Source organism: Macrobrachium rosenbergii, chromosome 27 (genome assembly GCF_040412425.1).
Source record: "Macrobrachium rosenbergii isolate ZJJX-2024 chromosome 27, ASM4041242v1, whole genome shotgun sequence".
Taxonomy (NCBI): Eukaryota; Metazoa; Arthropoda; class Malacostraca; order Decapoda; family Palaemonidae; genus Macrobrachium; species Macrobrachium rosenbergii.
Window position 1 is genome coordinate 17,896,938 of NC_089767.1, and position 26,102 is coordinate 17,923,039.

Here is a 26,102-nt window from a genome sequence, read left to right on the forward strand (position 1 = left end):
CAACAGGCTTAAAATAAGGATGCGACAGTGAGATCAAATTGTTAGAAGATATAAATGCATCATTTTCTTATTGCAATATAGAGACTTTGGTATATTCTAGTTTAAATATATCACAGTGTGAATGAATTTAGGATTAAATTATTTCACATCTACAGCGTTTAGTGTAGGCCTACGTAGCTTCGAAAAGCTGCCAGCCAGTATCATCATAAGTATAATTCTTTGACTATTTTCAGTAACTTCAACCAACTTACGCTAGCAGTTAATGAGTCATAAAATCATATCTTAATAATACTGAATTCTGAAAAGGGAGAAATTTCACAAAGCACTACTATATCTAATGCATTTGTAAGAGTCGCTAGTTATTATGCATATCATCATTTAAGTAAAGCTTTTAAGTGTGCTTATAGATGTAATGTTATATTCTGTATCTAATACAAGTTGACTTCATTTTCTATGTGACGATGTCAGTGTCATTGTATTTGGTTTTTACTATTGCCAAAGACCGGTTAACAGTCTCTGTCTCGGCTTCCTATCATGAATGATGTCTGTTTTATTTTTTACAAGACGACGTCACCCAAGAAATTCACATTTTCAGCAAAATCAGAAGCTATATACGGCTATTACTTATGAATACTTGATCTAAACTCATTTAATGCTTATGCATTGTCTGTTTTAGGACTTTTTTCTAACTATATTATGTGGTTTTTTTATACTGCTTCAATTTTTACAGTTCGTCGACAGACTGGTTTACCAAACCTTCAGAGCAGATTACCTTCAAGATTTCTCCCTTTTAATAAAAATACACTATTACTGTCGTTTATTATTGGTAAAAAATAATATCTTATAAATTTTTTTCATATTATGTGTCCACAATAATCAAAAATATTTTTATGCGCATTTACTCAAAAGCGTAGACAATAGTCTTACATTGCAAGTTGACTAAATTGTTATAATTACTAAATATTGTTTTAATTTTTATTTATTTTAACATTTTTTAGTGAGACCAATGAATAAAGTAGAGAATTTAAAGTTAAAATAACGTATTTTGATTAAATTACATATATTACTTTGACAACATTTTCTATGTTATATGCGAAATTGAAGGTTAAATCTTCTATGTAAACAAAACAGTTGTCAGTTACTATTTATTGGATTTAATTTTTTTAGTTATTCGTACTGTCAGTAGATGTCTATAGTTGCGTTGTCCCCGAGTTTCTAATAAGGATATAAGTTTAAAATTGAATGTGTAAATCATTATGAAACCGTTAAATAGTTGTTATTATTAATATACTAAACTTATGAATATAAATTTATAGATTTTATCATCCTTTTTTGATGATTTTGGTCTGTTTTGAGTTTTCCCTTTAGGGTCGTCTGTTCGGGAGAATATTCGTCATATTTTAGGTAAAATATCGATTTATTTATGGTACACATGAGTATCTTGTTTGTCTGTTCCATCAGAGGTCACTTCATTGTTTATTTAACAGAGTTTTGTTATTGACAGTTGGTATAACACTGCCCACAATGTTATGTTATGACATTATTCGCCTTTCGAGTTTCGACTTTCGATTAGCAAGTCACGTGACTTGACCCACTTCCCCTATCGGCTGCCATATTACGTTGTTCCGTAACTGGTTGTCTACTTGCTTAATTGACGGACACTTTATTACATTGAATGTAAGTCCTCTCCAGGTACGTTAGAGTTCATTAATACGTAGATTAAAGTGGCAAGTAAAGTGCAAAGTTGCCTTTAGAGTGTACCCTGTAGATTACGGTTTAAGTTATCTTAAAGGCGTTGGGGATATTATTTGACTTTTAGGCCATTCATTATTGTATTTTGGACTTGAAAATATTTTCCTGTGTGTTAATATGTGCTCTGAACGTTTGCGACGTTCGTTTCATTCGAAAGTAAGTACTTATACATGATGGACCCAACTCTCGAGCTAAGCTACATCCTAAAATTCGGGGGACCACATGAGGAAGATGTTTTTTTTGTGGGGAGGGCAACACAAAGCAAGTGAAATACAAGGACCTTAACACCTTGGAGAGCTCTCATTCAAATTAAATTAAGTTCAAAAAGTTCCTGAAATTTGGCCAAACTAATGCCGCACTAGGGTACCGTAGCTTATGGTTGGCTAACCTACAGCAGTTTGGGGTGTCAGGAATGTTGAAACTCGTAATAAAACACAGAGAAGTGATACCTATTTTTCAAGTTCAAAATTCGACAATAGCCAAAAGTGAAATTTATTAAAAGTTAAGTATACCTTAGTTTTACCAGACCACTGAGCTGATTAAGTGTAAAGAATTCTGTTACACGAATATTCCATTTTTTTTTTAATGTAATGTTTTGGCCAAACAATGTAGAAAATGGTGTAGGCTAGGCCATGTAATGCAGTCGAGATGAGCTGATTTGTGAAATTTACTGAGATAATGAGAAATTCAGTGTATTTTGTCCTTGTTTTTTACTTTAACCCCGGGGGTTGGTACTGAACACGACATTCCATGAAGTTACCTCCATGGTTGATGTCAGCCACTCATGGATTATCGTAGCCTAAAATTGCGAACAGAAGACGGCAAATTTCTCATTGTCTCGGTAATTTTCTAAGATTGTCTGCATTATATGCACCTTTTCCTGTATTGTTTAACCAAAAAATTATTAACAAAGGATATCTTCGTGTCGCCTTCACCTTTACATTTACCATAAAATTTTACCCGCCTGCAAATTTTGATGTTTGTCCAACCAGGGGATTGTGGTTTAATTGAATATTTATCTGTTGCCTAGTCCATAGGCATACTGTTAGGCTGTTTTAAAAGTGTAAGGGATGTTTGTATAGCTTCTTGAAAATTTTCCTATGTTTAGTAAGCTTTGCCATCAAGGCTCTTGTATGCCATATTGACCTTAGAATTTCTTTTAAGTGGTTTAGATGTTCAGATAAGAGCACATGGAGCCATGCTGGTAGTAACTAGCATTAGTCGTATTTCTGTCCACTACCTAGAGGTGGTATGCAAAGGCCTATGGGACAAATAACCAAGTCCCCAGATCTACCCCAAAGTGGAAGGAAATCAAAACTAAAAGGTATGGGGGCCAATGTAGATGGAGGTTCACATGGTCTGGCCTCAGCTTCCACCAACTGTAGTAGGTATTTCAGAATGATTACACGCTTACCAGACCTACCTTTACCTAACCTTACCTCTGATGCTGTCCCCTTATTTCCATGTAGCCCTAAGCCACAAAGAAAGGGAGGAAAGTTAGTTATTGAAAATTTTTAGGTTAAGGTTTTGGTATAAAGACTTGGTGGATAGTCTGAGAAGATAGTGCATCAGAGTCTTGTTTGTGGTGTTGGTGAAGAAGGAAAGATGTTTTAGCTTGTAAGGCCTAAGTTTTCCTCAAACCATGGTCAGTGTTGCACAAAAGAGCTATGATAATACCCTATTAGCAGTACTTACTGACTATGATGAAGACTTACAGCATGGTAGAAAGCTTAGGGTTGATTGAACAACATTAATAAATTGAATTTAGGGAGAATGTAAGTTTACAAGAAAATTGCAGAAACCATGAGCTGCAACATCAAGTGTAGCATTAGCATATTCAATTTTGAAATATATAACAAAAGACACATGTTGGTGTAAGAAGGAAATGGTATGGATCATTTGAACACGACCATTAGCCCTGGCTTCTGTCTGAGTTAATATAAAATTGTTATCAAAGGTATACAATGTTTGAAGAAAGATAAATCCTAGCCTAACCTTCCCTTATACAAGGGCACCATACTTTGACTTGGGTGGAGAGTGGGAGGGAGCATCTTCAAATACAACCCTTCGTACCCCCCCCCAATGGTAGTGTGCAAAAAATGCTTAATATTACCAGTCATGCAAAAAAATAAATAAAGATGGAGTGACCAAAATCTCCAACCATGAATGGTTGATTGTATTATTTTTGGAGTTTTTTTGACATGTTGAACAACTTCTATTTTACACTTTTTGTTGTTTGAAAGATTGCATCATTAGATATAACCAGTGTACCTTTCTACATGCTACCCATCAACTTGTCATTATGTCATGGAATTAAGACGGGGCGAAACTCATGATAAATGGTTGTTTGCATTGTGCAATCAAAATTCCATTTTCGTGCTGAAATATGCTTGAACACTAGGCATATTAGCTTTGTTTAGGTAAATGTGATTGAAGCTAAATCAAGTTAGATGTATTTTTAAAGGTTGCCATTAGATGGCTAATGAAGTACTGATACTGGTTTTCAAGTTTTAGAGGAAACAATGGTAGTTCAGCATCCATTAAAGTTTATTTACAGGTTTAAGTCACTGATCTTTTCACAGATATTTTGCATTGTGAGAGATTTATTTTTTAAATGGATTGAATTGAGTACTTTTTTTGTATGATCTGAGTAAAATAGGAAGGGGCTTTTGACATTTAAAAGAATTTTTCATTTATGGCTTGAGACATTGTTGTGTGCTTGAGAAATACCAGTTTTCTTCAGTATTCAGCCGGCACGTAACCATAAGTTTGTATTGTATTTCACTGGCAGTCTTAGTTTAGGAAGTGTACAGTGAAAATTTAGGGAAACTGTTCAAACTCAGAATTGATAGTATATTTCCCAGCTATGTCTGTTGAGAAGGGAAGGACATACAAGTAGTCTCTTGCTGATCCGTATTAACCATACCCAGCCATTGATGTTCTCCAGTGTCCACAGCACCACAGTACACTGTATATATAATGTACAATATAAAACTGTGCCTGTATATGCTGGCAGAAAAAGGGAGTGGTAACGCTGCTTACACTCAGCTCACTGAGAAAGGAGTATTGTTGGGGGGTGGTAGGCTTGGAAAAGAGTTTGGGGTGGGGGGAAGGGAGAGAAAGCCAGGAGAGCTGGATGGGGAAGGATGGGCTGGCCTCTGTCTTCATGAGAGTTTTTGTGAATGTTATTTGCTTAAAAGGACTATATGGTCACTTTATCACTTTCAATTGGCTGAGAAATACATCATCAGTACAACAACATATAGTAGGAAATGCACGGGTGGGCGAGCACTCATGCTGGTAAACTTTTGTGCTATTGGGGCAAATGCAGTTCATCGTTACACGTCATTGTTTTATTCCTCTGAATGACTGGTAGGAATATGCATTGTGATAACATCTCGGAAATTTCCTTCTCCCATTGGCTGTATTCACAGGGCAAAATGCTAAGTGCACTTCACTCACGCATCATTTCTCAGTAATTGCTTATTGAACAGTTGCTGCATGATCATTTGTTGCAACGCTTTCCCCTGATCTTGCGGCTTTTGTTGCAGTACCTGCAGCTTTGCAGGTGCTGTTCTTGCTGTGTGTGTGTTGTCCAACTACCTGCTAAGAGGGCCAGGAAGGTGCTGACTCTTCAACAAAAGCTGAAAATTGTTGAGAGAATGGAGGCCAGCTGGTCAGTGTCCTGTATCATGGTTGAATATGCTATTGCTCAATCTACCTTGCATGACATGAAGGCTACTGAGGACAAGTTGAAGAAGTGTATGATGGAGTTTGGAAAGATGTCCAGGAGTGAGGCCTGCCTTAAGGAAATTGAAGATTGACCTTGACCTGGTTTCGTAAACAGAGGTTGGCCAGGGTGCATGTCTGTGTTGCTTAACTGAAGTCCGCAGCTATGAAGTTCACAAGTCTGCATTTGGTCGTGGGCTGTAAGGTGTCCATGGTTTGGTTGTTTAGGTTCAAAATTTGACTTGAGCTTTCCAACAAGAAGATTCATGGTGAAGCTTTGAACACTTCCAAGGATGGAATACGGTATAGGAATTTTAGGAATCGATGAAAGACCTGATGATAAAGAAAGACTTTGTTTCAGGTCAAATCTAGTGCTGACAAAATTGGTCAGTTGCATCACTCCTTGGCTGATTAAAAGGAAAAGAATTAATCTGGTAGAAAGCGTTTGAAATATGTCTGCTCTGTTATGTGCAAATGCTTCTGGTAGCCAGTGTTGCAAACCAGTCATAGTTGAACATGCAAAGCAACCATGTACCCTGCTTGGGTTTATGGGTACTCTCCCAGTAATTTGTTATCATTCAGCAAAGGCTTGGTCCTCTTCCATGATTGTTTCTAATTGGTTCCATAACCACATTGGTAAGGAGGTTATTCATCATCAGATACAGTACCTTGGAATTCTAGACACTGAGTGAAGTCTTTGTTTCTTTTAGACAGTGTGCCAGCACATCTTACCACAAGGTGATTAAGGTTTTATTAGGGTCATGTTTTTGCCTTCTAATACAACTGCACTCATTCAGCCGGTGGATCAAGATGGTATTGTTGGATTGAAACAGTTATACCAGAGGAAGTTCCTGGGGAGGTGATGGTGGTGCTCAAGGGTAGCGAGGAGAAGTGAGGCTTGGATACACAGGATAACGTACTCTAGAAAATCTGGAAAAGTAATTGCTGAAGTGTACCATCTACAACTTCACATATACTTGGAGGGATATCACCATGCACACCTTGGAGCATGCTTGGAACTGGATCCTCAGGAAGAAATCCTGATCGATTTCCAAGGCTTTGACATCTAAGACTTTTGTGATCAACTCACACAGGGAAGCGGTGGCATATGAGAGTGGCTAGACAGAGCTATCTTCCTGTTGGACAACAGGAAGATAGCTGCTGCACCACAACCAACCCCAACCCACAAGCACGTGTGGATGGTTACAGATTTCTTCATCTAGCTGATAGAGAACCTCAGTATATTGACAGTATAGGTATTGTTCCATTTATGATGGAGTTAGGTTACAAAAACCCCATCATTTTGTGAAATTAACATATCTTGAAACTAGCCTAGCCTACACTAGGGCACTGTATGTACAGTACAGGGCACAATCTATACATATACGGTAGCCTAGCCTACACTAAGCTACTATTCTCTATGTACAGTATATACAATAGCCTACCCTACACTAACAGTACTGTACTCTATACATACACATATGGCATAATTACAATACCTATTAATATCCACTAATTCTGGAGGTTCAATGCAGACTGACTTATGATAACTCATTACAAACAGGGTACTGTATGTACAGTACAGGGTACAATTTATTCATATATGGTATACTAATACCTATTAATAGCAGCTAATTCTGGAGGTTCATTTCAGATTAATGTATAGTAATTCAGTGCAAACAGAGAAATTCAATAACACAAACAAGCATCAGACGTGTACTTTACAGGGTACTCACCAAGATTCGGTCCGTCGTTGGCGTACTTGAATGGTGTCAGCCTGCTGACATCTTTTTTTTTTTTTTTCGTTTTTAATGTGCATTTAGGTTTTCCCATTGACATCTATATGTATGTAACTAAAAATTGGAAGAGGAGGAGGATGATAAAGCAGGAAGATTATCAACTCGCTCTTCCCCAGCTAGTATTTCTTTGGGTGTTAGTTCTGGTGTTACAGGATGTAGGATTTTGAGGAAAGAGCTGTCACCAGATGTAAAGGGTCAAGGCTCAAGTGTGGGGGAAGGCAATGGCACTGGTGTCATTTTCTTAAAGAAGTAATCCATGTAGATTGCACAGTCCATTTTTTTCATTCTTCATAAATAATTTTTGTAACCTGCAAGAATGTCTTGAAGTCCTCTCTCAACTTTAGCAAGTCGTTCCATGTTCACATCCATTTGACTAAAAAGATCCATTGCACTGTCACTTAAGGCAAATACCTCTGCCATTGTCTTTGTAGTAAACTTTTGCTCTGGCTCATCAATATCTTCTTCCTCTTTTGCTCTTTTTCTCTCTTTTGCAACTGCAATTAAATCTTCTGCTGTTATCTACTTCTTGCACATCTATGAGTTCTTGGATATCTTCGTCTTCAATTTCTAAATCTAAACTTCTCCCAAGTGTCAAGATCTTTTTATTAATTTGCACAACTTCTTCATCCTTATCAAAACCTTTAAATGAGTTCACATACCCTTTTAACACATTTTCCAAATTCCATTCATATGCACTTTCTTTACCTCCTTCCACCCCCTTCCGATGTTCATAATGGCATTCAGAACAACCTGAGCAAACATGTTCTGAAGATAATAGGCCTTGAACACAGCCACAGCACCCTGATCCATGGGTTGTATGAGAAAAGTTGTTTGGTGGCAGAAACACAATTTTTACGTTCTCGTTGATATCTCCGATGTGCTGATGCTGGCCAGGAGCACTGTCGAGAATCAGCAGAATTTTTAAAGGGACGTTTTCCCTACAGTAATCTTTCGCTTCTGGGATAAAGCAATGCACAAACCAGTCTTCAAATGACAGTGCAGTCATCCATGTTTTCTTATTATGCCAGCACAGTCATGCACAGGAAGCATATGTTTGCTGATTCTTGCTAATGCCCTAAGATTTGCTGAGTGATAAATCATGAATGGGTTGAGTTTATACCCAGCCACATTTCCCCCAACCAGAAGAGTCAGTCGATCTTTGTATGCCTTAAATCTTGGCATTGTTGTTGCTTCTTTATAGATGTACGACCACTGAGGCCTCCGCTTCCAATCCAGTCTTGTTTTGTCAACATTAAAGATTTGCCCTGGCAAGTACAGTACCCTTCATCAATGATGATCTTGTGCAAAGCATCCTTAAATTTAGCGGCTCCTTCAGCGTTTGCTGCTTCACAGTGAATTTTAGCACTGAAAATTATGGTGCTTTTTGAAATGATGAAACCATCCAGAACTTGCTGCAGAATCTTTGTTCTGGGTATCATTATATTTTTTCTATAGTTACTATAAAACAAGCATGCCTTTGTTTGAATGGTCAAGAGGCTGAGTGGCATGTACTTTTGTACTGTATCTGGTCCTCCTCCATGTGACCAGTAACTGCTCCATTTCTTCCAAAGGCCTTGTCCTCTTGTTTGTTATAACTGTGGAATGAACTGAAGCTGATACCTTTATAGCGTCCATTATCCATTTCTTGTCCTCAATGATGGTGGATACCGTTGACTGAGATAGGTGCTCGTCACGAGTGATCACCATGACTGCCTCTCCTCCAGCATGCTGGTTGATAGTTTTCATTTTATGCTCCAAAGTACAGTAATGGAATGCCTCTTCTTGGCACTACCAGCAGGAGACTCACGTGGGCATTTGGCAGACGTACTGACATAAAGTACACTAATTTGAGTTTAAACAGTTCATATATGCAGACAAACACACAAAAATCGCAGATGAACACTTACCTAATTTAACTTTGTAGACGGACAGCACGAGTGATTCTGGCTAATGCCCTCAGATTTGCTGAGTGATAGATCATGAATGGGTTTAGTTTATACCCAGCCACATTTCCCTCAAGTAGAAGTCAGTCGACCTTCGCATGCCTTAAATCTTGGCATCGTTGTTGCTTCTTTATGGATGTACAACCACTGAGGCATCCACTTCCAATACAGTCCTATTTTGTTGACATTAAAGATTTGCTCTGGCAAGTACAGTACCCTTCATCAGTGATGATCTTATGCAAAGCATCCTTGAATTTAGCCGCTCCTTCGGCTTCAGCTCATGCTGCTTCATTGGTAATTTTCACACTATGAAAATTATGGTGCTTTTTAGAAATGATGAAACCATCCAGAACTTGCTGCAAAATCTTTGTTGTGGGTAACATATTTTTCTTTAGTTCCTAAAAAACAAGCTTGCCTTCGTTTGAATGGTCAAGAGGCTGAGTGGCATGTACTTTTGTACTGTATCTGGCCCTCTTTCCATGTGACCAGTAACTGCTCCATTTCTTCCAAAGGTCCTATCCTCTTCTTTGTTATAACTGTGGAGTGAACTGAAGCAGGTGCCTTTAGAGCGCCCATTATCCATTTCTTGTCCTTAATGATGGTGGATACTGTTGACTGCGACAGATGCTCATCACAAGTGATCACCATGACTGCTTTTCCTCCAGTATGCTGGTTGATATTTTTCATTTTCTGCTCTAAAGTAATGGAGTGCCTCTTCTTCTTGGCACTACCAGCAGGAGACTCACTTGAGCGTTTGGCAGACGTAGCCTACTGATAAACAGTACACTAATTTGAGTTTTAAACAGTTTATACTTGTAGACAAACACAAAAATTGCAGATGAACACTGACATAATTTAACTTTGTAGATGGACAGCATGATTGAGGGCAAGAGAAATGCTTGTTGCACGTGAAATTTAAAAATATTTTCAAAATAGTGTGGTATCGGTATCGCATTGTAATTTCAATACCATCGGAACTGCTAACCCCACCGCAAACTCGATTTATTGTAAAATGAACCATCATAATTGGGGATATGCCTGTACTTGCTTCCTCAGGGCCCTCGAGAAATACAGTGGACAGTGATTGCAATGAAGAATTGCTGTTCTTATTGTCAGAGTACCTTTGACAGCTTTTCCAGATCCCAACCCCATGCACTCAGACCCATCACTATCCAATACTGTAACATGGTCGTTCAGTTCAGAAACACAAGCGAACACTTTGGCAATCTTTGTTGATGTGTCAGGTTCTTCCAGCCAGGAATGTGATGAGTGTCTGCTGCCCCTTGAAGACCCTCTAGGCACCTTAACTCCTCAGCCAACTAGTTTGCCACTCCATAACCTTGACAAGGTTAATTGAGTCAAAATGCATGTTGCTGAATCATGTTACACTGGGTATTTTCAAAGATTTTTAACAACATTCTATTGTGGAAATGGCAGTCTATTCGTAAAAATCTGTGAGGATTTGTAATTCATGTATGTGAACTCTAAACCATTAGATCAATTCAAAATCAACTTTGCCAGGTGCACTGAACAGGATACTGTAGAAGATTTTAAAATTTATCTTTTTATGTTTCATAATAGTATGATGTCAGGATAAGGGATAGCCATAAGGCTTTCAGGAATGAATTGGATAACTTTAATGTAAACTACTACTATTGATTTTCTATGTGCTAAAGGTATATAACCATGTCTTGAATATTTGTATCAGATTATTTCATAATAAATGCGTAACATACATTCCTTTTTTCCAGGCAAGAGTTTGGCTTGACACCTATGGTCACTTCAATACATCCATAAAGACAAATCAGTATAGCTCAAAAGTTATATCAAAACAAATTGCAACAGTTGTAATTATTGATACCACTGCATGTAGCAAAACACCACTTTATTCTTCCAGAATGACAAATCCATGTAAAGTATTTAAACCAAACACCCACCTGACAGATCTAAGTTCCGTATGTCACTCAAAAAAGCAGTACTTTTTCAGTGTCCGGTTGCAAGCACATTCTCTCTAGATAATAGGCCTAAGTGTAAAGTGGCAGTTTTGACTGCTTAAAGCATTCAGTTTTTTCTTGTCATAGACTGATAATCAACTCTGAAATAAACATTTTTCATCTATAAAATTTGTAGACGTTGCAAGTTACGGTTAAGCATGCTTTTGCTTGCTTTATTTTTGGAGTAAATTGGAGTTACAAATGTATCTCTTAAGTTCATTATTATAGGTTAAGAAATTCAGATTTATGAAATCAACACTAAGTTAAGCAAGTTAATTATAATAGGTAAGAAATTCAGAATCATGAAATTAGCACTAGATGAAGCTCTTGTTGGTATGTTAGACTCGGTAAATCAGCAAATTGGTTATAGTATTAGAATAGCAAAATATTAATTATCCAGCTTAAGAGTATATGAAAATCTTGAATTATATAAATCACTGTCTAGTTGCAAAAATTGCCTCCGTGTGTATAAGTGTTTGATGAACAGATATATCTGAAAATTTGTATTGAAGCAATATGGGTTGTATTGAATTGCTTTTATGAATGTATCAAGATACCTTCAATCTGAATTGAAACAACTGGACCTCAGCATCGGAAATGAGAACTGGACTCACCAAGAGGACTCAAGTCCATCAGTGAACATGCAAATCAGTAAGTTAATGAATTATGAATGTTAATTTTCTTATCATATGGTTTGGTAATAGTTTACTATATTAGAAAATACATATTACTCTTATTATGATTTCTCAAATTTATTATAACATAAATGTTAATGTGTGCTGAAATTTTTATTTATTAACAGTAAGTGGAATAATCATGTCATCACCAATGATATTACCAAAGATTTTGTATGTACATTATATGAAACTTGAGACGAGAGTAGGCCAGTCAGGTTTATTTAAGTATAGTACTCAATATTACTTCACTAACTACTGGAAATGCAAGGATAAATAACGCCATGACTTTGTAGTATCAGGAACTAAGCTTATCGTGGAAAAGTTTTAAACATTTAGTTGTGTAGTGTATTGAAAATGTCCTAGATTATGTAAAACTTTTCTCATAAACCAGATTTATGCCCTTGATCTCAGCTTGATGTATTATTCCTGTGAAATATATCATCTGTTATATATAAAAGTAATAATTTGCACCAAGGAATAGTTTTATATAGAAGACCTACTGTAAAAACTGTTGTGTTATATAAATGTTCATCCTGAACATTTATTAGCAAAAGATCATTATTTTTATTGAAGTACAGTAAGTATGTAATGAGCATAGAATACTGAATCAGTTAATTTCTATAGGCAATTAACTATTGAATTCCTTTTACAGATCTATTGATGTTAACGACATGTAATGCAATCAATGAAAACTGCAATAAATATCAAACTGGAAGGTTTTAACTTCATGTGTAAATGGTGAGTTGTGAGCGTAAATGCTTGACCCTCTCCAAATGCTAAGATTTTTCAAATATCATTTACATCTTTCACTGTAGTTGCTAGAGCTGTCAGTCCTCCAAATCTCAGATATTCAATGTATTTGATCATGACTGGTATTTTGATGAAAATATTCTCAACAGATGGTAGTGAACTGGAAGGACTGTGACCCTATTGGACTGCTGGTCCATTTATGTTACTGCTTGTATGAATTATGCTGACTTAAAATTTATGGAGCCATATTTGACCACCTTCAGGGGAAGGCTCAATATGTAATGCAATGTGCTCCATAGATCAAGCACGAGTGCATATTATATTGTGTGAACAGGTGAAGTCTAAAGTTTCCTATTTTTGTTTTAACATAAATTTATTTGTTAACAAATTTATTTTCAAAAACAAGCTAAAAGTAAAGTGAAAAGTAAAATGTCCTCAGAATTTTAAACCTATGAGTTCAAAAGTCAGAAGCAAAAATGAAAATACTTCTAATGTCAGCAGAAAGTACACTTGAACAGGAATGCCGCTGCTGCCACTTCTTGCTGGATTTTCTAAACTGCATCCTGTAGGTAGAGATCTTTAAAATGGGCATTATGACATATGGCCAAATTTTTAAGTGATGAGCAGTCTTTCTGCTAGTCTGATGACACAGATGAGTTACCTGAAAATGCAAAAGGGGAACAAGAGCCACCGGAGACTTTAGGAACAAGCCAAAGACACCTCCCGTTCTTTATGAAAGTGGAGATGATATCAGCAGTTATGTTAAACAGAATGAGGTGTTTCCAAAACTGCAGATGGTTTGCTTGCTTTGGCTTTGTCTTACCACACTTTTCTTTGGTCTTTTACTAGCACCTCTGACCTTTCCTTGGGGAATACTGGATGGTACTTTTAAGCAGCCTTACCCTTGTCATTGTTTTCTTGTACATCCGCATGATCTCTCGTCTCTCATTGTAAATGATTGTTAAGTTTGTTAGTAAGGTGCAAGTTTTTTACGTAGTAGCAGTCTGGCAAAACTGAATCCAGTAGAGGGGCTGACTGTAGACTGATGAATAGTTAGGACTAGGAATAGGTTTTTTGTCACAATAATGACCTTGCTGTTGGCACTGCACATTTCACAGCATTATTGGACTGCAGCTAGTGAGGAGTGGATGTAACATAGCCAAATCAATAGACTGGAAAACTTTGTGAATTTTTCTATAGGTTATTGGTGTCTATTATGCAGTATAACAGAAATAGATGTATGTAACTGCGGATAATTTGAATTATGGTGTTGCTTAGTTATGTCAACTCAATATAGCACAATAAGAGCAACAGCAGCATCTGTTTTGATGCTGAATTTGTCTTGAAAAAAGGTGCACCCCATGGTGGCATACTAAACTTGAATAAATTCTTGTGTTTCAGATGAAATGTCAGTCATTGAAAGTGGCTTTTTTCTACTTAAATATGACATCGCATCTGAAAATCACGTATGCTAATCACCTAAAGAGAAGTAACGCATGATAAATACAGTTAAGATTGATAACGATAAGTAAATAAACAGTAAAAAGTTACAAATAACTAGAAAATTACACAAATTCACATTTTTTATATGTACTTCAGTGTTTAACTGATGAGTAAAAATAATGCAAAGTTGAAATATGTGGTCAGTGGGCATTGCTCTCTGTTGGGTTTTTCGTTGCTCTAACACTTTTAATGATGTGGATATGCCTTCTTTGCAGGCCATCTAGTTGCTAGTGATGTCCTCGCCTTTGGTCACAATACTGTCAGCTCATGCTTCCTCATTTCCATTTCTCAGACACCATCTTTTCTTGTAATGGACTTTGGGAGTGTCATCTTCCTTCCACAACTTATCTGCAGTGTTCTCCCTGTTAAATAGCAATTCAGGGTATTTTATGATAAATGGGTTTGTGATAACATTCTGCAGTTTTACTATAATAGGTTTTTATACAAACTCATCATAAATTTTTGTGCTCTCATCCCTTCTCTGATCTCTCAGAGATTTGTTTAGCAGAATGAGGAGCCTCAGTAAGTACAGTACTTCAAGTAGTAGGAAGTTTACTGGCCGTTCTTGCACAGTTAAAGACTATTGTTTGATGGGTGGATTTTTATAAAAACGTGGCATTGTGACAGAAGTAATTTTGTTTTAGTGTGCTGGTTCTCATATATTCTGCTTTACATCCAGTGGCAGAAACCTGGCCTGGTCATGTCTGCATTTGCTACTGTACCATAAAGTTATGTTTGTGTGCTGCCTTGTCTTAACCCATTTTTATTCCAATATTGATAAAACGAAGTCTATTGCTTTTCCCTTTTGTCTGTTGGTCCGTTCGTCAGTGTAAATCAGTTTGTCAGTTTGAGAATAAATTTTAAGAATATTAGCTGTCAGATAGAGAGATGAAACCATAAGGGAAATGACATAATTTCCGTATGTACAGGAGATGAGAGAATGATGACTAGAGATTGAAAAAATATTAGAAGATATTGTCAGCTGGGTTCCTATGGGCTCAAGTAGTTGGAAGACCCAGGCTTGCTTTTATGAGAACTGTGAGATGGGAGGCTTTGGAAAAGAGGAGATTTGAGGGATGACAAAAGACATTATATATAATTCTCCATTGTTAACTGGACATGCAAAGGGAGAGGGGTAATCATCGCTCACAAGTAATTACAGCACTCTTTATTACCACGTATTACTAATCTTCAAACTGTTGCAATAACTTTCATTGTAGACAAACATAATAACATGCTCCATATACAGTTCCTTCTTCCTGATTTGGACTTAATGTACACTGACATTCAGAGCTTAACAAATTAACATATCTCTTACTTAATCCTTTACTCTTTGAGTATTTTAATGCTCATGATCCTTTATGGGGTGGAGCAGTGGACGAAAAGGCAGGATATTGTTAGAAGATCTGGGACAGTCAGATCGCTGAATAATTGAGCAATGACCGTTCATGATGTAAAATACAAATATCTATTCAGTTAGTGACATGAATTAGCTCATCTAAAAGTTATGACAGGTCAGCACTAAATGAACATTTTAATGGGAATGACCATTTTCCAATCTACACAAAACCTTTGGAAAATGCCAATGTAGAATCCTCTCCTAAGTGGAAGGCAGATGAAGCAGATTGTAAGAAATTTAGTGAAAGTGTTTGTTCTGAGAGAACTGGAACTGTAGCTCCCATATAGAAGTTTATACATATTTAGAGCTATCACACTAGAGAGTGCAAGTGCCTCTATTCCAAAAACAAAATCAAGTCCTCAGACTGGCAGTTTCCTGGCGAACAAAACTTGTGGAATTGTGAGAAAAGTCACAAAAAAATCTTATAGAAATATAAAAAGTGTGGTTCTGTACAGTCCAGTCATAACTTACGTACTGTACAAATGTGCTTTGGCCAAGCGAAATAAATATTTCAGAAAGCTGAAAGAGATTCATGGTTTCTTTATATCTTGGCATAAGCTTAAAAACATCATCCAAAGTATAGTAATTAGGAAGAAAATACAAAACTTAAGGGTAAGTTCATCCTGGACATCTGCATACCCAGAGATTTTATAGCCTAACCTAAAGAAGTTGCAGAAAAGCTATAAGAAAATGATTTCTAAAAATATTAGTAGAAAACTATACTCCACAATTTCAAAACATTTGTAATGCCTAGATGTGACCTGACTGAAATGAATCATGAATCTTATGTTGCCCAATTCACATTATGAGTATTGAGAGACACGTTACAGAAAACTGAACTATTTATCTGCCCATGATAAAGATACATTTTTTTACGAAATGCTAAAGCATCTCCCAGAAAATTCCAGGGATTTTCTTTGGTATCAATAAAATCTGGGCTATAGAAATTCCACGTAAGAACTGGAAAACTGCACTAATCATCTCAATAAAAAAGCCAAATAAGGATACCTCTCTGCTGAACAGCTACAGACCAATAGCTCTCACCTGCTGTGTCTGTAAACTGATGGAAAAAATTATCATCGCCCATATTTTGATGGTTTAAAACAAGCCAAAATCCCTTCAGCATCCCACCAAACAGATGGTGGAACCTCTTCCTTTGAGTATGGCTCCTCTTCTGTGGTTACATCATAACAAGACAGTCCCTGCTGTTGATTTCTGTGGCATAAAGCCAACTGTTGGTTGTCAGTTTGAAGTGTTTTACTAAGCTGCCTCAGTACTTCTTCCAGTAATCTTTATAACATGCTCCTACAATCTTATTTTTTGTATCTCGTCTTTAACCTCTCCATATACCGAAGGTAATGTCAGCATACAAACACTGAAGCGTTGCTCTTGAAGATCTTCCTAGGCAACTTTAGCAGTACCTTGAAGTGAATTCACTCCCAGAGTTAATATTTAAAAATAATTTCTACAAAGTGTTAAAGTGACAGGTAAGCATTGAATACTAAAGTATGCTCTTTGCTTTCCAGGTAGCCTTGAGAAGAGGGAACCTCTCACAGCAAGAGCTGCAACTATCAACAGGCTGACATCGAAATCAATAAACCGATTTTCAGATCATTGGACACAGCAACCCACAGCTTATATGCATTTGAAAATCAGAAGAATATAAGAAATGTTTTATTTATTTTTTTTTTTTTTGTTAAAAAATCAAGAAATGATGGTTTATTTTGGCTGGGAGGGATGATAAATTGTTGGACCCTGGTATTTGTGATTGACTTGATCTGAGTTCATGTAAAACAAAGTATATTGGTCTAATAAGTTCATTTTTCTAACATTTTTTAAAAGAACTTTTTTGCTGGTGGCCCTTAAATGCAAGTCCCCTTATGGTATTGGCTACCATTTTAAAGAACTGGCTCAGCTTTCACAAAAAAGAAAACTTCTGTCTTTGAAAATGTACTCAACATTGAAAAGTATGTCCTACTAGATTTTATATGTACGGCACTCACAATGTACCTGTATAGTACAGTATAGTGTTTTTGCCTCAAAGCGTCAGTGTATACACTTTTCCTGTATTAATTTCTATTTTATTTTTATACAGTATTCAGGATATAATGTAATATATGGTTTTGGTATACTGTACTTGTAATTAGCAGGTAATTTTAGGCGTTAATGCTTTGTGTATCTCAGAGTAATATTATTGAAGTATATTATACAAACATTTAATTTTTTCTCATGCTTTAATGCCCAATGGGAGCAGACTGGTGGGATAAGTTGGTGAGGTTAGCTCCAGGTGAGACCTTGCTGTGCTATAGCAAGTTCACTTGTCTATTTCCCACTCATGCAGATATATACTGTACTTTATAGATGAAATTTTTCTAGAGATGAAATAATAAAATAATTTGATTTGTCTGTTCTTCAGGCACAAGTGGCAATAAGAGAGATTGTTAGATGGAAGCAATGACATGGTTAGCCTATAAAGTTTTGTAAAACTGCCAGTTGTAAATGTATGCAGGCATATTACATTGCAGTGGCAAAACTAGTATATGTCAGTATGTATATGTACAATAAGTGATTGTTTCTCTAACATGTAACCAAGAAAAAATGCCTGTACTGTTTATAAAGTTTGTATCCTACAGGTATGGAATTAAGTTGTCTGCCAATATGCTGAGTATATAAAGAAAAATAAGAGATATTAGGGTGATAAATTTATTAATGTACACTAGCCAGCACTTTATGCTTGAATTGTTAAGAAAAATAATTTCAATTATGTTTCGGTCATTAAGATTTCCAAAATGTAAATGCAAGTCAAGATAAAACACAGTTGACTACTGCTATGTGGTCTTGAAATTTATGTAAATTCAGAATAGAAGAAATAAGATTGCTAAAGACTCTTGAGACTCTTAGCTACAGTATATAGAACTAATAAATAGAAGGTTGTATTCTGTATTTACTGTAAAATTTGTATGTGGTTGGCCTTATATACATTTGAATTAAATGAGACTTGGTATATAAACATAAAGGAAGTGTTAGACTTCTTCTTAAGAGGGGAAATAACGTTATAGCAAAAAAGTATCATTTTGAATTTGTAACAACCTCCAATATGTAGTATTACCCATCAAGTTCAGCTGTTGGTTTTGCATGCAAAAACAAAATTTGCTCTTGGCCAGAATATCACAAAAGAAATTTAATAATTTTCTCCAAATTTCTTAAGACTTTTCTCCATTTTCCCCATAATTTGTGGGCTAACAGCCTGAATTCCCATTTGTTCCAGCTCTGTAGGTTGGCTAGTGCCGTCACTGCACATCACGCGGTGCACTTGAGGTTCTCTGCAGTGTGCCTTTGGCCCCTAGTTGCAACCCATTTCATTCCTTGTACTGTACCTCCATTCATATTCTCTTCCATTTTACTGTCAACCTTCTCCTATCAGTTACGTCATAGTGCAACTGCAAAGTTTTCCTGCTGTTACACCTTTAATTAAAACCTGTATACTGTACTGTACTTCCCCTTTCAGTGCTGAATGACCTCATATGTCCCAGTCCCTGGTCTTTGGCTTAAATTTCATATTCCATTCCATTCAATGTGTTCCAGGTCTTCATGCTAACCCTAGTCTCAAAAATCTTCCGGTACTAACATTTAAGTGTCTTGTCTCTGCTTGTTCCTCTTTCCTTTTCATCGTGTGACCAATCCATATATTTTAGGTTGTAATCATCTATTTTTCATAATCTGTCCACATTTCTCCCATTTCCTCAAAGTGTAAGGTTAGAACTCAATCCAGCCACAAAGCTAAGTCCTTTATTGTCATTTCTTACCAGTTTCTCTTGCCTTTGTGCCCAAGTCTGCTGTTTCCATTAACAAAAGTCTTACACAAATAATGTGAATTTATACTTTGTTGCCAGTACTACATTGATCTCTCTCCATGTTAACAAGATAGTTGCTGCATTTTTCTTACATGATTGCCCCCTCAACTCCAGTGTCACAGCCCAATTAGTCACCAAGAGAATAGAAATTATACTTCTTTCAAAGTTTGCCTCGCCACTAAACATAATCTGCAATGTCTTCAATATTAGCTGCTGTGTATATTGGGGATCAAAAATCCATAATCCAAAATCTTTGGCATTCTGAGTATTACTTAAGACACCTTTTACATTTGTTGCATAATGTAGCAACATTTTGACATTATGCCCACAGCACTGACATGGCCATTTCAAGATTACACATTGTTTACTTCAGTTCTTGCATCATTGACCTAGTTTTGTGTATTTTGATTTTCAATTCTATTTCATTTTCTATCTCCCATCTTTCAAACATTTTCTAAGACCACCTTTTCTGATTCAAACATGGACTTGAGGACATTGTATAAGAAGGCTTTTAGGAGCCTACCTTTCATAATTTTGTAACCATGTCCTACTGTGATGAAAGATGATGGGCTAAGTGCTGATCCTTTATAGACAATTTATTTCAAGTTCTCTGGACTTATCTCTAGCAATATTCTTTATAGATGTTGAATACTGTAATAACACCTTACCATCTAGTACAATTTGCCCTCCATAATGCCTGTCAAATAGCATGATGCTTTGTTGAATGCCTTCTCAAGATCTTCTGGTATATGATGAAACATTTACTTTTTTGTATGGTTCTTTTCATGTAGTTAGCTCTGAAAAGATTTCCTATGGATTGTCTTGGCTTAAGGCCAAACTGATTGGCATTGATTTAAATAATTTTTTTACTCTTTCTTCCTCTGCAATCTATAAATTTACAAAATGGTTGGGTTTTGTTGGAATGGTGGGTGCTTTGGGCTTATTACAATTTTTTTTTTTTCATTTTCTCCTAATGGAGTCCTCTCATACTTTCTTACCGTGTTCAAGCAACCTTGCTTGTTTGTATTTTCCACAATGTGGGTTCTTTTCTGGCCCAGTTACAAATTCTAGAGTAATACTTTAAAGTGCCATTCACCATTGCTTTAGTTTTCAGATTTTTTTTGTCTAATTTTTGTTTTATCAGCTGTTATTTAATTACTTTTTTAAGCTTTACCTAACGTTGCTCAGGAATGGCACCACGGTGGTTCCTTAGTCAAGATAAAGCAGGGACGGGGTGTCCTATCATTATAGGGAAACTCTGGTTTTGAGTAGCTTACTGAACTTGTCATCATAGGAGATCTCCTCATAGGACATCTCCTCTGTTAACGATGCACATTCCATTGACATTACTAGGACATCCCGACTAGCTCTTCGTTGGGTGAGTCGGTAAAGCTGCGGACTGTCACTCGATAGGCCGGAGTTCAATTCCCCGACCGGCTGATGAAGAGTTAGAGGAATTTATTTCTGGTGATAGAAATTCATTTCTCGCTATAATGTAGTTCAGATTCCACAATAAGCTGTAGGTCCCATTGCTAAGTAACCAATTGGTTCTTAGCCACGTTAAATAAGTCTAATCCTTTGGGCCAGCCCTAGGAGAGCTGTTCATCAGCTCAGTAGTCTGGTAAAACTAAGGTATACTTAACTTTTTTTCTTCCTCTGTCGACGGTGTGAAGTCCGTTGACAGTAGAATACTTAGCACGTGTCTACTTAGAACATCTCATCATAGGACATCCCCTTGGGTTATCCTATCATCATCTTCGTATACAGTGCTGATGAATGGTGTTGCAGTAGCATGCTCAGCACAGACGTCAATCAGACACATTCCTGGATGAGGAATGTATGCCAAACAAGTTCTGTCACTGGAGTCTGTGCCCATGCACGAGTACAGGAGTTCCACTTTTTTGGCAACATGAAGTGATTGAGCGAGCCTGCCTACTTTTCCTTACAGTATCAGTTTCTACTACCAGTAACTTGTATACAAGAAGAACTTATATGTTCATGGAATTTTGAACGATAATTCTCAACTATGCTAAGCCACCTTCATTGCCGGTATCAGTGAGATCTTACTAATAAGAATAGTGGTATTGATTGAGACACTGATCACTTTTTCTAGTTGCCGCCTTCTCTACTGAGATAGTTAAGAAGATAAGACTTATCAGGTGTTGGACCTATAGAATACATATGACTGAAGTATTCCAGCTGATATAACATTTTGTTTTCTATACAAATGTATCTTTCAGTGGCATACCCTTCCTCTCTCTAGCTAAGGGGGGAAGGAATATCAGACACGTATTGATAGAGACCTTAGTTTCTTGTCTGAACAGATACATCAATCAACTGATCAGGAGACTAAGTTCAATAAACTTATTTTCAGTCAAGGAAGGGTGTATGGAGCCCCTTTCCTTGGTCCTCGTGCTGTTACGTTACTCCTTTGGGGAGTGGGAGATGTAGGTAGTAATTGCTGCTTACAGTCCTCAGTATGAGGATTGTAAGCAAGAGTCCTAGTGTCCTTTCATGTTAGGTCTGCGACAGTGGTAGTACTCGGACAGACAAAAGTACTTTGGGTACAGTTGCCGACAAGGAATCAAAAGTGAGATGTCACTTTTTCGATAAAGTCAAGGAATAGGACGGTTGATCTCAACTTTCGGTTCTCGCTCAACCTCGAAAGAAGATAGATCATACTCTTTCTTCTCTCGATTTCCTGTTGTTGGCTCTTTTTTTTTATCTGCTTTTCTGCATATTCAAAGGTGATCAGTTAGAGTGATGATTTTCCTTCAGTGGTTCTGTGTCACCAAAGACAATAGGACTTCTGTGTTACCCCCATAATCTAGTCTTGCAACCCAAAGCTAATAACTAGTGCGTTATCTTTGAGCTGCCCAAGAAATGATGGCAAAGGGATCCTTTCTCTAGCTAAAGAACTGATCAACTGAGTGTACTGTGAAACTTCCTACTGGACATCAGTACGTTTCGGGTAAGATCTCTAGAAGGCAAAGTCATCCATGTGTCTGTCACATTCAGAAAGAACATAGTTCGAGTACTGGATAGAATGTATTTGTGAAATTCACATTCATATCCTCTTACCTTGGAGTGTTGACCATAGGCAAAGGGTTCATTTCTCCGCGTAGGGGAATGACCTTCCGAACATACCCTACCACTTCCTGGTGGTCATCAATTCGTTTGAGGCAGGATCTGTAGGGGCCAGTCATCCATCAGTCTGTGGCATTTGGGAAGAACCTGTCGATCTAGCACTAGGATAGGATGTAATTGTGCAGTTCACATTCTTATCCTTTTGCCTTGGGTTACTGCCCATGGGTCCTTGGATCAGGGAGATGTGGGCGGGACTGGCTTCCTACCTTTCTCCTGTTTTCTGTCCTCTTCCAGTGAACAGAGGAAGAGTGAACAAGCCGTCACAAGCTGGACTGGCGTCCATGCAGGTGATCTGCATGCCTGAGTATCCAGTCCATAATCCAGTTTTGTTTGGATTAATAGATGCATTTCCTACCTTCTCTCTAGCAAGGAGAGAGAACGACTGACTGTGGGCAAGCCAGGTGATTATTTTAAGCTACATAGTCTTCGACATTGTGGGTTCTTCCGTACCTTTCGAATCGAGGGTTTTCATACTTTTCTCTGATTCGAAATGTTCAGAAGTCTGGCAGTTGAACATCACACATGTTCAACAGATCAGAAGTATGGTATCCTTACTTTGCTCTTTCATGACCAGGAAGAGAATACCAGGTGAGCCGAACTACCAGTCAGTTCAGAGAATTACTGAGAATCCTCCTTCCAATAGTAAGTCTCCATATGTAAAGACTGAGGGTTTGTATTCGTGTAGGAACAAATGACAAATTTTTAATTAATTTATATTTTTCCTAACATGCAAACCTGAGGTCTATACACGAAAGGCCCACCTCTTACCACCCCTCATTCTTTTAGCTGGGCCAAAAAGTAAAGTGAAGAGATTGAATGCATGCCATTTGGGTGGGCAGTACGTCCGTCCCTACCATAGGTAACTGTTACCATAACCGCTTTGCAAAAGTTTAACGGCCAGACTTTCCAGCTTTGCCGAAAGTTATCCATATGTATTCTAGTCAACCATGAAATCTTTTCACCTGTTAGGAGACCCTTTTTACCCCTGTCACTTTCCTCCCAAGGTAGATAATTGGCTTTATTGATGTTGCTACCTCTACTTCATATAAATGTATCAAAACTTTTTAATTATATAAAATCCTTGTTTTCCAACTGCTTTCAACAAGTTAGTTCACCACTCCCTTAACCTTTTCAGGTGACACATTCTGTGTTGGTCTGTCATATCATTGTTCTGTAAAATATGTTCACTCTCTTCATTTAGCAGAATCTCTCAAAAGTTCTGCCACAATTCTGTTATTTCCTTTTTTTTTTTAATCTTTTTCATTTTTGCATTTATTTTTTCTCATCCAAATTTCTGTTCCGTACATATTGTTTCTTCCATTCTTGCCTCATCATTATTGTTGCCCTAATCACTGTCCTCTTCCCCTTACAGCCCTCTCACATTCCTCCTTGCCTATTCTTTAAAGCTACTGTGGCCTCCAACAAAAAGTGTGTTATCAGGTCAGCTATTTTTATGTTCTTGTAGGTCCCCTGACTGCACTAGTAGCTGTTTTTTTCATATATTATTTGTCACAGTCGTTTTGATTCATATTGTTTTCACTTATCATGCATTCCAATGGAGGCAGACTTGAAGTCGTGCACTCGAAAACTACAAAAAGGCATAAAAGGTCTCTGGAATATACTAGGGCCCCCTTTAACAAGTCATCTTTACCTTTAAGACCTGGCCTCACTTTCATTTTCTCTGTTGTTCGTTATGCACACAATGCTTCTGGAAACACTCGGTCTTCTAATCTCTGTGCACTGTGAGGTTTTATATGTTTGTATAAACTTATCTGTGCTAAACTGTTTTCTTTATTTTCTGCTTGCAGATTGACCCTTATTTTATCCTAACACAGATCTTCTTATGATAAACTTTTCATGTATTCATTGCTGTTTTCCCCTATTTAGCAGCTTTTTCTATTTGAGGTTTTATGTGCTGTACTTTTTTAATATTTTTCTTAGAAACATATCATCAGCTCCTCTATCAACATCAATATCATCACTGACTTGGTTTTGACTCCTCCCATGCTCATCTGTCTTTCCACCTGATATCCAGTTTGTTCCATGTCTGCTGAATGTTTTTGTACCAACTCTTGTGCTCCACTCTTGTGATATGTCAGTCTTTGTGATCTCATCTGTTTGAGCCTTCCCAATATATTGGTATTGCATTCCCTTTTGGAGCTCTTCCATGACATCAGCCTGGCTACTGTCCCTAATGAACATTTTCATCTTTTCCTTTTCCATTCACCATAAGCTTGGTTTTGCTGATTGTGGTTTTATCCTCTCTTTTGCATTCCACCTTTCCATATTTTGGACTTTTCCAATACTTCTCTCCAGGTCTCTTTATGCTCTTTACACTAGGTCTAGATTGTATAGCAGGCCCAGGTGCCTTTCTTGCTCTATACACTGTAGCATCTGCAGTGATTCCAATAGGGAACTAAGCACTGTCCTCTATGGACTCCGTTAGTCTTAAACTCATCTGATGTACTGTATCTGCCATTGTTTTCACTCTAAATCTTTTGTAGTTATGAGCATCCTTTTTTTACATGGTACCTTCATGTAAATGCCTCTAAATGGAGAATGTTTGTTGTTGATTTCCCATTTATTGAGTTGAACTAACAATTGTTGATTCTACACTCCCTCCCATGCTAGAGGCTGCTTTGTATGGAAGATTGAAAAGGGTTTAAAGTGAGGAAGACAATTTTACTGCAGTGCAAAGGAAAAATAGGATTAGGAAAAAGACATTGAGAAATGTCATGCCTAACACTTCCTTAGGGGTATTTTGTTTAAATCAAAAGTTAAAAGTTATTGGCAGTTTTGGTTGCATGAGTTACAGAGCATTAATAGCCAAAATAAATGATAAAACTGTAAGACATGTACTTTTATAAAATTATTTACCAGTGTTAGTACTATTTGTTAATCATTATTTGTGTGTCTTGGGGTAAAAAGATAGGGAACAAATTTTTCAAGATTTTTACATTTATTCATCTTTTCTGATCATGTTTGAAATACAGTGCAGTACTGTAACATGATTACAGCAGTAGTTAGTATGGAAAATACAAAAAAAGAGAGTTACTGTTGTGTCAGGCACAGTTATGAGTTTTTTGTTTTTCTTACATTTTAATGAGTTTTTTTAATAAATATTTTCTTTGTGTTTTTTAAACCTATTGTCAGTCTCACTTTTTTAAAGTGTTCATAGGTAAACGTATTTCATGAAGTTAATTACCCCATTTGGGGGTAGTGCGTTATTTAAGGTTCACTGTAGTGTCCCTTTGACCCTTAGCTGCTACCCCTTTCATTCCTTTTATGAAACTTCCATTCATAGTCGCTTTCATCTTACTTTCCACCCTCTCCTAACAATTGTTTCATAGTGCAACTTCAAGATTTTCCTCCTGTTACACCTCTAAAACTGTTTTGTTCCCTATTTCCCTTTCAGCAGTGAATGATCTCATAGATTCCAGTGCTTGGCCTTTGGCCTTAACTTTATATTCTATTCCATTCCTTAAAGTTCATCACTACAGTAATTTAAAAAGATAATCTAGTTCCAATTATAGAGTAAATGAAAGGTAATCAAAA

At 37.0% G+C, this 26,102-nt stretch overlaps 1 long non-coding RNA gene across 2 annotated transcripts; it reads left to right on the forward strand.

The window, feature by feature from the left end:
- The first annotated feature begins 1,559 nt into the window (after positions 1 to 1,559).
- LOC136853453 (uncharacterized) lies at positions 1,560 to 25,573 on the forward strand. 2 transcript variants are annotated; one of them, XR_010857462.1, is made up of 4 exons: positions 1,560 to 1,677; positions 10,975 to 11,868; positions 12,547 to 12,632; positions 17,073 to 25,573. It is a non-coding gene; the product is annotated as an uncharacterized lncRNA (long non-coding RNA). The 2 variants fall into 2 exon arrangements; XR_010857461.1 differs by having other exon boundaries at positions 1,573 to 1,692.
- Positions 25,574 to 26,102: the final 529 nt, after the last annotated feature.